This window comes from Rhinolophus ferrumequinum, chromosome 3, assembly GCF_004115265.2.
Source record: "Rhinolophus ferrumequinum isolate MPI-CBG mRhiFer1 chromosome 3, mRhiFer1_v1.p, whole genome shotgun sequence".
In the NCBI taxonomy this organism is placed as follows: Eukaryota; Metazoa; Chordata; class Mammalia; order Chiroptera; family Rhinolophidae; genus Rhinolophus; species Rhinolophus ferrumequinum.
The window spans coordinates 78,034,750-78,047,528 of NC_046286.1; the positions used below are offsets into that span (position 1 = coordinate 78,034,750).

Below are 12,779 nucleotides of genomic sequence, written 5' to 3' on the forward strand. Positions count from 1 at the left end.
GAATAGTAGATAATCCTTTATTTATGGACATGTTACCCCAGTCTTTACTGAGACTAGTAGTAATTATTTTAAAAAGACATGTAAATAATTCACTTTGTAGGTCTTCTGTAGTTCATCTTTCTGCTGCCTCCTTTGTGGTTGAATCACTGAAATCTAAGTTCAGAAATGAGGAATCATTAATATTGGTGCCCATAAGAATGTGCTTGTTCTTTCTTTCATCAGTCCTCCTTTGAGGAAGGCTCAGTCATTCAACGTCTAAAATGGGTAGATGACCATTTTAAATGTTTTGCTGTCTGTCTTTGCTAGGATGTCATGTTTAATGATCGCCAAGGATACTATGAGCCTGCTCCTCATTCCCTGGGAAGCTAGTGATCCTAACCAAGAGGTGCCCATTCTCAGAAGCTTTCTAGGGAAGGGTGGCTTCTGGATCTTCCTTCCTTCTTTCTTTCTTTCTTTCTTTCTTTCTTTCTTTCTTTCTTTCTTTCTTTCTTTCTTTCTTTCTTTCTTTCTTTCTTTCTTTTTTCCTTTCTCTCTCTCTCTCTCTCTCTCTCTCTCTCTCTCTCTCTCTCTCTCTCTTCTTTCTTTTAAATTGGGGAATATTGGGGAACAGTGTGTTTTTCCAGGGCCCATTGACTCCAAGTCGTTGCCCTTCAATCTAGTTGTGGAGGGCGCAGCTCACTGGCCCATGTGGGAATCGAATCCACAACCCTGTTTTTCAGAACTCCCGCTCTAACCAACTGAGCCATCTGACGACCCGTGGACATTTCCTCATAAAATATAGGGGCTACAACTATAGATGGAAGGTCTGTTGGAATCACACTCCCTTGATGGGGTGCGTGGACAAGTGTGCAAGGAAACCTAAGAGAGTTGAGCAGGTGGCTGTGAGATAAAAAGTACTAGATGCGGGTGGGGTAAAAATAACACTACAGATGGTTTATAGGGGTGACTCATTTCTCCATCTCCCTCCCAATCCCTTTAGCTTTTTTTCATTTTGATTGTTAAATTTTTACTAAAAGTGCCAATTCTCCAAATTTTTCTAGTCAAGACAGGAAGATTGTACCACAGGCAACACATTTCTAGTCTCTTATCTGATTTCTGAGGCTTTTTTTTTTTTTGAGTTTGATTCTGTTTTTATTCTTGCTGGTTTTAGTTGTATCTGCCCCAGATTTTTTTTAATGCGTAAAGTTTTGCATAGAATTCTCTCTCTCTCTCTCTCATACATTTTCCACCTCCAAAAACAAACTATTCTTGAAAATGAGATCAATAGACTCCACATTGAAATACACAAATACACTGTACCGGAACACCATACTTGCCTTCTAGTCCATTACCTAAAATACATTCAGAAGACACACAGGTACACCACACTCCCAGTGCTGGGAGCTGGTGTGCTCTGCACATGCCAATGTCGTGGATTTCAGTTTTACATGAAACTTTATTTGCTTAATGGACCAACATATATACAATGACCACTTCTGTGTCTGTCCAATTGCAGATAGCTATCATATTGGTTTCCTCTATGAATAGGGCACACTCTCCACTCACTGAATGCTTTGGGGTAAGGGGGAGTAACCTGTATCCCCAGTTGGCTTTGATGTTTAGAGTTGAATCTCAGCACTGTGCACAGAAGCCCTCAACTATTTGGTTCATCCTCGTCTCCTCTGCGCATGACTCTCGCCCCATGCTGGGCCAGACCCGCGGTTTATCCGATGGGAGTTCCAGAGCGGTGTAGACAAGAGCGGGCGTTCGAAATATCGGCTGGGGACCGGTTTGGCTCCGCCGGCGCAGCGCCTGAGCAGCCCGCCAGGGGGACCCCGCCCCGCCCCGGTGGCTTTAGATGAATCCGAGGGGCGAGGAGTCGAGGCTCCTGCTCCAGGAAAACCGGAATCGGCCGAGGATCCCCTACTGCTCCGGGGGACCGGCGGGGCCCTGATCCCTGGCTTGGGGAATCCCGGTTCCACCGCAGAAGGGGCGTGCCCTGCGGTGGGTGTGTCCGTTTCCACCCTCTGGCCTTCCAGCCTGGAAAAGAGCTCCTGAAAGCGGTATTTTGTTCCCAAAGATAGGTTTTTGTCTGCGGTGATCCCGGCTCTAGAAGTGCAACTTTGCTGCCGGGGCGCGGGTCGGGGAGATTGGGGTTCCTGGGATGGGGGGAGCAGATGCTGTCTGCATCCTCGAGGAGGAGGTGGGCCGCGAGAGTGGGGGCTGCAGGGCGGGGGCAGTTCCCACCGTTCGTGGGCGGCCGCAAGATTGGCTCACACCCCGGTGCGGGTCTTGCCGCGACGCTCCTGGGAGCCCGCCCCGCATCCGCACCCCGCCCACCAGCCCGCCTCTTCGGCGCTTAGGGCGTGAGGTTTCGATGAGATCCATCTGGAGCCGAGCAGAAAACTTTTCCCTTCCCTGTCCCCGGGTCCCTTTTGTCTTTCTTGGCAGCGGTGGCGACGCCTGAGCTGCGAATCCCTGTCCCCGGCCCGGCGCACAGCGTCCGGTGACCTCCGAGGGCAGGAGTTCTCGGACGCTGTGCATCCTATGGCGGCGGCCCGCGGCCCCTCGACCCGCGGCGGGCACGGGCAGCGGCGCGCCCTTCCCCCAGAGGCTGCCGCCGCCCCTCGGGTGCCGGAGTAGGGACGCCCCCGCTCCCCTCCACGGTCCCGCGCCCCTCGCCGCCCGCCCCCTCGCCTGACTCATTCGCCCGCGGTGTCCGCTGCTCGAGCCCCGCCGGGATGGGGAGGGCGAGAGCGGCAGCCGGTGGCTGCCGAGATTCCTGCTGACGCCCGGGACCTTGCCGCCTCCCCCTTCGCTCGTTTTCCGAGGCGCCAGACGTCCCAACAGCTCCAGGAGTGACAGCCCGGAGAGGCGACTGGACCTCTGAGTCCCCGCGTTCAGGACAGGTGAGGATGAAGGAAAGGGTGCTGTCGGGGTGGGGAGGTGGATGGGCAACCGCGGCAGCCGAAACGGGGCGTTTCTTCACCCCCTTCCTCTTCCCCTGCTCCAGCCTCCAGAGTTAGGGTAAACACTGTCTTCTGAAGTTTGGGAAATAAACCAAGTCCGGACTCCCCAGTCCCTGGAATTCAAGAGAAGCCCAGTGGGGCAGCTCGAGAATCCAGAGCCTGGGAACACCTGACTGTGTTTCTCCAAGCTACACCCTCCTTTGTTTCCGTTCCAGAGAGTCAGCATTCTTTGTAAAGATGTCCATAGCGTTGATTTATAGTAGTCCTTGGCAGGAACAAAGTGTGGTCAAGGTTTCCTAAAGCCACAGCTGTATGTTGTAGTATCTCCACAGGCAAAATAGAGAGGTGAGGCAATTATTCGCCAAATTCAGCACTCTTTCCCCTGTGCAGGAGAGAAAGGGCTGAGGGTTTGAAAGATTTGCTTCATTAATCGTTTTGCTATAATTAATTGTCCAAGTCAGTATTTCACATTGTGTGGTTGCAAGCTCTCTGTATTTTCTGCCCTTAGATTTAAATTGAGAAGTGTGTGTGTGTGTGTGTGTGTGTGTGTGTGTGTGTGTGAGAGAGAGAGAGAGAGAGAGAGAAGAGAGAGAGAGAGAGAGAGAGAGAGAGATTTGTAATAAAAACAATTCATTGTTCAGTACCAGGAGTTGGTAATGTCAGAAAGTCATATGCTTCACATGTCTGTAATTTACTAATTGTAGTCAACCCCACTACACCTTAGTCTGGTGTACTTCAGAATATGTTGAACTCAAGTGTCTCTTACCTTGTTTTTTTCTAATGAAGACCTTCAGAAGTAGTTGTGGGCAAGTGTATGTATAGAAAACATTTCAAGAGTCAAAAACTATTCTTATTTGTCAGTAAGAATATTAACTTTTCGGTTTTACAGTCAAACCAAGTTCTGAGGTACACTTTGTAGTGCTTTATACATAAACATCAGTGGCTCCTGTAAAACTTAACCATGTTTCCCCGAAAATAAGACCTAGCCAGACCATCAGCTCTAATGCGTCTTTTGGAGCAAAAATTAATATAAGAGCCAGTCTTATATAAGACCTGGTATTATATTATATTATATTATATTATATTATATTATAGTATAGTATATTATAGTATATATTATATTATACCGGGTCTTATATAAGACACGGTCTTATATTAAAATAAGACTGGGTCTTATATTAATTTTTGCTCTGAGAGACATATTAGAGCTGATGGTCCGGCTAGGTCTTATTTTCAGAGAAACACGGTATTTACTTTGATGGTTTTTCATGTCTTGCTTTGTGGAAATACTTATTATAAAATGACCTTCAATGTGTTAGTTGGCTATTGATATTAGAATATTAGAATCTTACATTTTGTAAGAAGTAGACTAAATTTTCAAACTTCTTAAACCTTACTTTATTTTCTACTACTATTTACCCATACAGAAGCATCTGCTTATAGTTTCGTGCTTTTCAAACAACTTAAGTGAATAGGAGTCCTTCTAAACAGAAAATAATATTTCTATTAAGTGGAAACTATAGTTAAATGCTTCAGCAATTTAATGTTATGAGATTTGTTTAGTCTTGAAAATGTATCCTGAGGTGTTAGGAATGATTTTCTCTTAGGAAGTCCTATTGGAGAGCTCATGCCCTAGAGATGATTTAGCTATAATTTGTAACCTTGGTTATATGTAGCTTTGTATCCTAGGCTGGGGAAGCCTTCAGTGAAAGAGCATTGTTGTGTGGGAAGTCTCTGTGCGCAATTTTCAGGCAGTTGGCACAGGACTGTTTTACCTGTTGTTTATGAGTCAGTTCCAGGTAAATGCATATAGTATCCCAAAGACACCCACAATCAGAAGGGAGTTCTGCAGGAAAGATCATTGTAAAAGAAGGGTGACTTCACTTCTTACTTTAACTCTGAGAAAATTTTAGTGAAGCTTTTGAATGCTCCAAGAGCTAGATTGTGATACCGTGTTTCCCCGAAAATAAGACCTAACTGGAAAATCAACGCTAGCATGATTTTTCAGGATGCTCATAACATAAAATAAGCCCTACCGTATTTTCCCATAAATAAGACCGGGTCTTATATTAATTTTTGCTCCAAAAAAACGCATTAGGGCTTATTTTATATTATGAGCATCCTGAAAAATCATGCTACGGCTTATTTTCCAGTTAGGTCTTATTTTCACAGTAGTGGGATTTGTGTACTTTCAGAATTTTGACAACAGCTCATTGGGCAGAGAAAGATAACTACTGTCACACAGGGGGAGCAAATCTGAACTGTTTAAATTATCTCATTCTCACAATAACTCTCAGCTTAAAGGAAAAATTCGTATTTAGCTTTGGAAAGTAGCTAAGAAAAACCGTAAAAGCAGATGTCACATTTTGCATTTCTTAAGCAAAATTAGTAGTAGAAGATAAACTAATAAGTCCTCCTGGCAATGCATATTACTTACCAAATAGAATGTAGAGTCTAAAAGAGGAGGCAGTTTTAAAATAAATTCCATTTAGTGTTACTCTCCCTAAATAGGAGACAGCCTGGGGAGTCTTCGCCAAGCAAAACACATTCGGAATAAGAACTTAGTATAGAGATGGAAAAAACAAATCTGCAGAGAGATAGGCCCTTCATTTTGTTGAGGAATATGTGATTTGCAGTTTTATCTATATCCAAGCATATCCATTTCAGGACTTAAGATCTGTTTTGTCCACTAAGGTGTGATATGTGCGCAAGCACTCAGAGAGCATGCGTGAATATTTGTGCCTAATGCAGGGCAAGGTAGCCTCTTCTGTGGGACCTTACCAGCTGGTGGAGAGAGGACTGGAAACTGTGCCACAGGTCACTGAACACCCGAGGTGTCCTTGACCATAAGGGGACTAGTGCACAGTAGGGAGCTGTGTAGTGGGTTGCTAAGGGCACTGGATGGGGAATTGGAAAACCCAAATTGTCATCCTGACCAAGCCACTGATTATGTGGCCTTGGATATGTTCCCTGTCCTCATCGACAGACCAAGGACTTTGGACTGTCATCTTTCCACCCTTTTTAAAAAATGCTGCATGATGAATCCTGGTGGAATGAAGGAGAGGGAGAAATCAGAATGTAATGCGGTGGTGATGGTCTGATTAGTAGTTTGGGGCGGGGGACAACAGGCTGGAGGCCACACTAGACATAGGGAAAGGGTAATACGATGACAAAAGGAGGTGAGGAGGAGATCTCACCTGGGGCATCTGGCCCGTCACTAATTGTCTGAGTGCATAGTATAGAATAAAATAAATACCAACATTCACTTAGCACTTGATGGTTTTCGGTGAATTTTCACAAATAATGGCAATTGATTTTCATAACAACCCCTAGAAATAATTAGAGCAGAAAGATGATGAAACCAGGACTAATCCTGCAAAGCATGCTAGCACCAGTACACTTTGTTGCCTTTTTGCAGGATTTACAGAGAGAGAGGAGAAGCTAAATAGCACATGCTTTGGAAACCCTGTGTAAATGGGATGGAGAGAGAAGGTTGGCATCAGATTTTAGTGAAGGTTCAAATTTCTGAGTAAAAATTTAGATTACATTCTGGAAGAGAAGAGTTTCCAAGTATGAGATTGAGCCCTCCTGGAATGTCTTGAATTCTAATCAGTGATGATATATATTTAACAGGAGTCTGATTACTCCTGTTCTGTGCTTTCTTTCTTTCTGTGCTCCCCTTCCCCAGCAGGAATTCTGGGGGACTTGATTATTAGTCATTGATAAGACTCTTCCAAGAGTTTTCAGTGCAACTGGTAACAGGAAATCCTCTTTTAAAGGTGGGGATGCTTGGGCCATTGCGCTGTGAATTAATGTGATATGTTCCAGTAGCAGTTATGCTTTAGAAACTTTGTCACCAGAGGTGAAACTACACAGAAGTCATGGAATGTGAGCAAGGTGAGATGTGGATCTGTATATTCTTTCCTGTAGTATCCTAGTCATCTGCTTCAAACATTAAGCTTACCAAGAGGGACAACTCCTGTCCCCCACCACCCCACCCTGTGTTCCTGTGGAAGGGAGTTGGTCCTGATTCATTTGTTTATATATCTGAGGAACCTACATTTAACTAGGTTAAGCAAAAAGGGAAGATTTATTGGCTCATGCGACTGGAGAGTCTAAAGATGGACTTTGCTTCAGTCATAACTGGATCCCAGAGACACATGACTTTGTGTCTCACTCCTCTCTCTCTCCTCTCTCTCACACACACTCTCTTTCTCTCTCTCTGAGTCAGCTCTTCTTCTGAGTCAGCTTCATTCCGAGACCTTTTCCATATCCTGAGAAAGATGATTGTTGGTACTTCTAAGCCTGCGTTCTGGGCTTTTGAACCCTAAGAAAGAGAGGTCTTGCCTCCTCTAGGTTCCATTGTTGGAAATCTCCTGGAAAGGATTCAATTGCCGCTGCTTCGGTGTTCATTGACTCAGTCCCTGGGTCCGCAGAGCGCTCCCATGATAGTCTTAGACTGTGGAGGGGTGGGGAGGAGGAGACCGAGAGCGCTGCCATGATGGACAGTTCTGTCAGCTCACGTACATGTGTGGTTCCCCCACGCTGGTCATGCTGCCAACCAAAAACAGCATGTCTGCTATTAAGGAGAATTGCCCCCTCCTTTCTCAGGGAAGACCCCTGCACTATGATGGGAAGTTTGCATAGGGAGACATCTCAGATGCCCCAGGCCATGCAAATTCCAGAAGTGGGACCCTCCTCCCAGCCAAGGCAAAGCCCTGTCATGAAATAATGCCCCTCATGTCTAGACTTCAGTAGGAGGACTGCAGTTCACAGAATGTTATTGTATGAAGAGCCCACCATTTATCTATATTGGGGTACTTTTAGCAAATACCACTGTGCCTTACTTCCAGCGTAAGGATTACATTTCCAGAAGCCCTGGTCACCTAGCGAGATTGGAGACTCTTACTTTGGGCGTGATGGATCCCGTGGAAGTTTGCAGAGGGAAGTGAAGTGATGAACACAGAACTATTGTTTACACAAATGTATTGTGTTTGTGGGAGATGGGCAGGAGGAAGGCAGTAGGCTCAGCTTAGGGTTATCACTTAGGGACGTAAGGTGATAGGTCCCAAATTACAACATTATGTGAACAACGTTACGAAAGGCTGGTGAGATTATATGTCAGGATGAAGGAGGATCCGCGTCGACAGAAGCATTTGTGTGATGAAACGGATCAGGACAGAGCAACGTAGATAGGCTGGGTCAGCAGGTGAAATGGCTGTGTGTTGTGGGTATGTTCACAGCACCGGGACTGTTTAGAAAGGTGGCCTGTGGCCACCAGGAGTCCTAGGGGCAAAACTATATGTGTAGCCTTGACATTTATTGAAGACCGACCTAGTATGCCAGGCCCCATGTTACATGCTGCTTTAAATTCATTATGTTAAATGTCATAAATTCATTATATTAAATCTCATAAGCCTCTAAGGTGAGAAAACTGAAAGGTAGGGAGGGAAATAACTTGCTCAAGGTTGTGTGGTCATTAAGTGGAAGAGCTGGGGTTCACACCATGGCAGTCCAAGACAAAAGCCTGTGCTTTAATACTCTGTGCGACACTACCTCTCAAGCCCAAGGCTGAATCCAGGATAGAAGACAAATCGAGGACCAGGTGCAATTTGGGCCTTCTCACAGGCAACCAGAGTGCCCGAGATCCGGGCAGACAGAGAGGATGGAAAGGAGGTTATCAGGTGATCGTGCAGAGCACCCATACTCAGAGACACACTGGACAGGAGTGCCAACGTGAGACCCCAACAAAGAATAGGCTCTTGGTTTGGGGTTTGGGGTGTAGCTAGGAGAGTGGATGGGAGTGGTATGAGGAAGTAGAACAGGTGGGCAGTTCAATAGAACAACTGGAGCTTGATTATTGATCTCACCACGGGATGACTTCCATCTGCCCTGGCTTTAATTATGCTTCCCTGTGTAAGGAAGCAGAACACGGAATGGGCACTCCTCAGAGGGAGACAGGTTCTATTAGTTGTCAGGCACTATCCGGGGAAAAAGAGCTATCATTTGTAGAGTGTCTGCCATGCACCTTAGAAACAATCTCACCAAATCATTAGAGTTCTAGGAGGGTAAATATATATATATATATTTTCCTGGGAGGGTAAATATTATATCCCTTTTTTGTTTTCTTTAGCCAGGAAATGGAGGCTTAGAGAGGTTAAGTTACTTGCCTGAGCCACTGGGGCTGGACTGGAAGATGAAGGAGCGGGCATGGAAACCCAGGTCTCTCTGAATCTAGATCTCATTCTGGATTTTCAGGGCATCATCCTTCTGGCAGGGCCAGGTCAGTTTCAATTCTGGGCCATAGAAATAGGGAAGTCAGCAGGGGCGTGTGGTAGTGAAGGGAGCCCGTGAGTTAACTTTTAGAAATCTGAATATGAGATGAGAGCAGGTCATCTGAATACAGTGGACCGGCAGCCTTATATCTGGTTTTGGCAGGAAACCTAATAATCTAGTAGGTTTTTTTCTCCACTCAGCGCAGGATCTCTATCATTATGCAAGATACATACGTCAGCAAGTCAGATGTTTGGGAAGCTTAATTTTAATCACTGATTTCAGGGACCTCTGCCAGCTGCCCTGGCCTGAATTTACCTTTACACCTGAAATATGATAAATCAGAGAGATATATACAGCACTAGAGCTAGAGATATGTGGGTAGGTAGGTAGATAGATGTATTAATAAACAGTGAGCAAAAACCGCAGTAGGTATGTGGAACACACTCCAGCTATAAAGGTGTATACTTGAAGCTGCTCTAAATGAAACTATTTACTAATGGAATATGAGTAACATCATATCATTCCCCAACAAATATAAGGGCAAATTTGTATCTGCTAAGATGTAGGATGGATATAGATCTTCACCGTGTGCAGTGAACTGTATTTATATATAATAAGAGGAAGGAGAATGAGAAGGTATATGAAAAAATATATTTGAGACATATTTATGAGAACACTTAGCCTATTTGGGAAGCGAAACAATTATGCATAAAACTTATAAAGCAACACAATGGAATAATTATGATATTAGAGTTGGAAAGGTCTTTCAGAGAGTAATCAAGATTGCAGTGCTATATAGTACTGTGAAATATAAACTTAATAGTAGCAGCTGAGACAAAGAAATGGGGCCATCCGAAACCTGGAAGGCCAACAGAGGAGGCTTCCAGGAGGAGGTGAGTTCTGTTGAGTACGTATGGGGAGAGAGATGGAGGAGGGCATTGCAGGTAGGCCTGAGAACTTATCCTTGCCTTCCAGCCAGAGACCACCAGGAAGTTACGTGTGGTGGAACAGGTTGGGTTTGCTATTTTGTTACAGCAAGGGAGAATGTACACCATAGAGAAAAGTGGGGTGTATCAGTAAGAGGGTGTCAGAAATTGGTTATTATGGGTTTGGGCTTGTGTTAAGTGCTTTGAGAAAGGGTTTAAAGACTCAGCGCTTTGCTCTGGATTGGAGCAGGGATAATCTTGTGATTTGGTATCTTAATAAATCTTTATCTAGAAGGAGGCAAGACTAGAGAAGCCAACACTATAATTGGCAAAGAAGCAGCAGGCTCTCATTAGCCAGATTAGGGGGATATTGGTCATTTTGGGGTTGGGCAATGTGCGGGTTTTTGTTTGTGTTCAGATATGAGTACGTAGTGGTCTTGCTTCTGTTCTGATCCAGCATGGTTGCAAAGTGGCCTTGTCTGAGAGTTGATGTAGAATGATGGTTTGGACACCTGTAGAGGATATAGAGTTGATGTTCTGTGATACCGTTTCCATCACAGAACACCGTGCGTGGCTGTGAGCTCCAGACCATCTCCTGGATGTTAGGGGCTGCCCTGCTCTTCCATAAACTGGAAATATATTCCAGAATGTGTCTTATTTCATGCACCAACCAAGATTTCCATTGCAATAGAATCCTGTTAGTGAATGTTTCTCTTGGGGGGTGGGGTGGGATAAATGAGGTAATTTTCTTCTGTTAATAATTTATTTAACATTTACTAAATGCCCTCTGTTTACCAGGTACTGTGTTAATTTCTGGGGATGTCAGGATGACAAGGATCTCAGGAATCTCACAATCTAATGGGAGAACCAGATGTAAACCAATGATTACAATACACTGAAATACAGCTGGTAAAGATATTAGAATAGGTAAAGAATGTTAGTCTCTTGGGATCAAAGAAATGCTGAGAAGGAGCAGGCTCTTTTGCACATAGTGAGCTCATCACAGAGGTACTGATAGGTCGGCACCTGCTAAGGAATATATTCCTTTTTGAGAATCAGCATCTTTGGGCTGAAATGCGGGGCGAGTCCAAAGAATCTCAGTACTGATTTTGCCAGAGGAGAGGCACAGATTTTCACTCACTTGGTGAACCACATTATCAGATCAGCTCAGTGAACAAACATGTGCAAGAATTTGTTATACAGTCAAGTTACTTAGCGTTTCTGAAGATATGTTACTATTTCTAATCATAAAAGCCATACATGCTCCCAATAAAAACTTCGGAAAATATATTAAGTATAAAAAAACCAGAGAGAACATTTGCCTATTATCTGATGACCAAAGGGCACCCGTAAGATTTTGGCATTTTCTTCCCCCTTATTTTTAATGAATTTTTCCATAGTCAATAACATATTACAGCCTGCTCTGTTTGCTTAACCTCTGATGTCCTAAATACTTTCCAAATGCTAGGCGAGCTTTATTAATGCCTATATAATATTTGATTGTGTGGATACACCATAACCTATTAGCCATTCCATTCATTAAACCTGGACCTTTAGGCTGTTTCCCAATATCTGGTATTATAAATGGCATTTTGATGAAATCTTTGTTCAGATTTCAGATTAATTCTTGAAGCAGGACCCAAGGAAGGGTAATTACTGTGTCTAAGGTAATGAATGTCTTAAGACTCTTGATGCTTAATGCAAAACTGGTTTTCAGAATAGGTGAATTTGTGGTTAGGAGTGTATGGAAATGTCCCCTCACCCTGCCTGCACTGGGGGTTTATTTACTTATTTTTTAAATAAGAAAAGCTACCATTTCAAAACGAGTTACAGTTTATGCTCACTGCTGCTTTTGTTCCTTTGTTACAAAAAACTCCCTTTTAGAATGTAATGTAGACTGGTAAAACATTGTGATGAACCATTCAGTTTTTAAAAATTTATTTACAAGTGCTCCTGAATATGCAGACGAGGGCCTATGACAGACAGAAGATTAGAATGAGTTTTAAAGTCAGCGGTTTTTAGTGCTGAGAACCTATGAGTGAAGGTGATGCAGGGTAAGATCCCTATTGGGTGGAGCGAAACTGCTGCCACCCCCACCTCTGGCTTGGTGGTGGGTCCCTGCAGTCGTGGAATGTTGTAACCGTTGTGCTCATGGTCTGTACAGGATTCGAAGTAAGGGCAGGTCTGTGTCTGTTTTATTCCCCGCAGGTCACCCAGGATCAGATTGTGCCAGTGGGCAGGATGTGAGGTAGGATGTGCTCTAAGCAGGGTATAAAAATGCTTGACATTTCCTGCCTGAAGGACCTCTCTTCTGTTAGCCACTGATTCCCCAAAAACAAGACAGACAAAGATCCTGAATGTTGAACCTTCTGATTTCCCTCTTTTCCAAAGAAAAGTCAACCCCATCACAGTATCTAGTTTTCATAGTGATGAACTTTGGCTCATTGCTTAAGAACAAGGAACTTGGATCTTATTTAAACCTTGGAACAAAAAAAAAACTTTGCTTGAGACTATAAGGGAACTATTAAACTTACTGTAACAGTCAACTTGAGGTGGGTTTTGAGTGCCAATTTCAATTTTTCCATAAAGGCTCTTTTTTTACAAAAATAATTCACTACTAAAAAATAAT

General features: G+C 44.0%; 1 protein-coding gene across 1 annotated transcript in view; it reads left to right on the forward strand.

Moving 5' to 3' along the window:
• The first annotated feature begins 2,347 nt into the window (after positions 1 to 2,347).
• The window catches only part of TMEM200A (transmembrane protein 200A), a 66,362-nt gene continuing 55,930 nt past the window's right edge, over positions 2,348 to 12,779 (forward strand). Inside the window, exon 1 of the mRNA XM_033094631.1 lies at positions 2,348 to 2,888. The gene's annotated coding sequence lies outside the window, so the exon portion shown is untranslated. The remainder of the gene's footprint in view (positions 2,889 to 12,779) is intronic.